Source organism: Amblyraja radiata, unplaced genomic scaffold (genome assembly GCF_010909765.2).
Source record: "Amblyraja radiata isolate CabotCenter1 unplaced genomic scaffold, sAmbRad1.1.pri S64, whole genome shotgun sequence".
In the NCBI taxonomy this organism is placed as follows: domain Eukaryota; kingdom Metazoa; phylum Chordata; class Chondrichthyes; order Rajiformes; family Rajidae; genus Amblyraja; species Amblyraja radiata.
This window is the reverse complement of record NW_022630158.1, coordinates 252,184-255,357: the sequence shown is the minus strand read 5'-3', so window position 1 is coordinate 255,357 and position 3,174 is coordinate 252,184.

The window sequence follows — 3,174 nt, the reverse complement described above, 5'->3', positions numbered from 1 at the left end:
ATTTGGGATGTGAGCATTGTACTGACCATGTTAAGAAACTGGTCTCCACCTACAGCTCTGTCCCTACAGAAACTAACAATGAAAACGGTCATGCTGATGGCCTTGGTCACGGCACAAAGGGTCCAGTCGCTACAAAAACTAAGGCTGGACAACTTGACTATTTCATCTGGGAATTTGACTTTTCATATCCATGAATTAGTCAAACAGAACAGACAGGGCTCAGCGGGGCTAAAAATAGATTTCAGGGCCTACCCGACGGATGATCGTCTCTGTATTGTAACTCACTTACTATTATATATGGAATTTACAAGGATCATCAGAGGCAAAGAAATGGCACTTTTAATCAGCTACAAACAGCCACACAAAAAAGTGACAGCCCAGACCATCTCAAGATGGCTAAACAGGTCCTAATAAAGGCTGGAGTAGACACTAACATTTTTAAATCTCACTCCACCAGTGCTGCAGCTACATAAGCAGCAATGCAGATGGATGTTCCAATGGACCAAATCCTCAAGACAGCAGGATGGTCAACGGAGAGAACTTTCCAACGATTTTACAATAAACCAGTCATTGAACCTGGAACATTTGCAGAAACACTTTTAAGTTCTGTAATATGATTTTACCCCATAAATAGGGGCTATGATTTGGAGTTAATAAATTTTCGTTGTTTCAATATCGTATTGATATCTAATAATGTTAACACTATTCTCCCCATAATCAAGGCAGATGTGATGCATGGACTCGTTTCCACGGTATGAAATCACAGAGCTTTAAAATCTTCACGTAGTCACTCACGTGACTCCGAAGTAAAATAGTAAGATTAAACGAGAACTTACCAGTTTGAAGTTTGATCGTTATTTTATGAGGAGTAACGTTGAGGGAATACGTGCCCTCCGCTCCCACCCTTGATCATATGCTCAACTGGTATCTCTTCTCTAATCTTACTATGTTTAGTCATTACAGTTATCTGTGATTTCACACCGCTGCTTTGAAGAAACACGCATGCGTCCTGGCGGGGATCTTCACGTAATCCCTCAACGTTACTCCTCATAAAATAACGATCAAACTTCGAACTGGTAAATTCTCGTTTAATCTTACTAATCTCTAGAACTCTCTGCCACAGAAGGTAGTTGAGGCCAGTTCATTAGCTATATTTAAGAGGGAGTTATATGTGGAACTTGTGGCTGAAGGGATCAGAGGGTATGGAGAGAAGGCAATGCGGGATACTGGGTTGGATGATCAGCCATGATCATATTGAATGGCGGTGCAGGCTCGAAGGGCCGAATGGCCTACTCCTGCATCTATTTTATATGTTTCTATGTCATATTAATGGTGGAGCAGCAAGATGGATTCAACAGTGGCTGAATGGGAGATGCCAGAGAGTAATGGTGGATGGCTGTTTGTCAGGTTGGAGGCCGGTGACTAGTGGGGTGCCTCAGGGATCTGTGTTGGGTCCGCTGTTGTTTGTCATATACATCAATGAACTGGATGATGGTGTGGTAAATTGGATTAGTAAGTATGCATATGATACTAAGATAGATGGTTTTGTGGATAATGAAGTAGATTTTCAATGCCTACAGAGAGATTTGGGCCATTTAGAAGAGTGGGCTGAAAGATGGCAGGTGGAGCTTAATACTGATAAGTGTGAGATGCTACATCGTGGCAGGATAAATCAAAATAGGACGACATGGTAAATGGTAGCGAATTAAGGAATGCAGTTGAACAGATGGATCTAGGAATAACAATGCATAGTACCCTGAAGGTGGAATCTCATGTCGATAGAGTGGTAAAGAAAGCCTTTGTTGTGCTGGCCTTTATAAATCAGAGCATTGAGTATAGAAGTTGGGATGTAATGTTAACATTGTACAAGGCATCGGTGAGGCCAATTCTGGAGTATGGTGTACAATTTTGGTTGCCAAATTATAAGAAAGATGTAAACAAAATAAAGAGAGTACAGAGGAGATTTACTAGAATGTTGCCTGGGTTTCAACAACTAAGTTACAGAGAAAGGTTGAACAAGTTAGGTCTTTATTCTTTGGAGCGCAGAAGGTTTAGGGGGGCGACTTGACAGAGGTCTTTAAAATGATGAGAGGGTTAGACAGAGTTGACGTGGATAAGCTTTTTCCATTGAGAGTATGGAAGATTCAAACAAGAGGACATGATTTGAGAATTAAGGGACAGAAATTTAGAGGTAACATGAGGGGGAACTTCTTTACTCAGAAAGTGGTATTTGTGTGGAATAACCTTCCAGTGGGAGTGGTGTAGGCAGGGTCGATTTTATCATGTAAAATTAAATTGGATAGGTATATAGACGGGAAAGTAATTGAGGTTTATGGGCTGAGTGCAGGTAGATGGGACTAGGGGAGAATAAGTGTTCGGCACAGACTAGAAGGGACGAGATGGCCTGTTTCTGTGCTGTAACTGTTATCTGGTTATATCGTTATAAGAGAATATTGCGTCTCATCGTACTCGTTCTCACCCAGCAAACAAATAACAATGGTCTGTTCCCTTTATCGTCGTTATGTTTCCCATATCTTTCAATCATTTATACTATATCTCCCCATATCATCCCTATCTCTCTTCCTCAGCAGGGTCCCGACCTGAAACGTCACATATTACTTTTCTCCAAAGGCTAAATCTCAACAGAGCCCGGTCTGTAAGGACGTCGAAAGCATGAACTGTATTCGAACAGTTGATTTTAAACGCCAGCAGTTTGTGACATCCGTGAGGGGAAATCTGTTCTCTCTTTCCTCAGGTGCAGTCAAACCGTTGTCACGCGTCCGCTGTCCTTGTCAATGACGGGGAAATATTCAGCTCATTGTAAAGTTCACGAGTGGTCAAACAATATCGGAATGTTTGGTGTCTAAAAATAACTGCTCAGATGTGAACACAAACTATCCTCTTCTTCTTCTTGCGTATGTCGTGCACAGATTAAAGTTATAGGACAACATGTTCTATTTGATCTTATTTGGTTGTGCATGCCGGGTTGATTGCATTCGTCGAAACAGGGCGGATCAAGTGAAGGTTTCAATCTCCCCCCAACACAAAATATCAACATTGTATCATTGTTTCTCCATATTGACTTCTCACCACACGCTGGCCCCAAACCTGGTCGATGGAGTCGAATATACTTGGAATTATTTAATGTACCTGATGTGTCCTCACCTGCTGAGT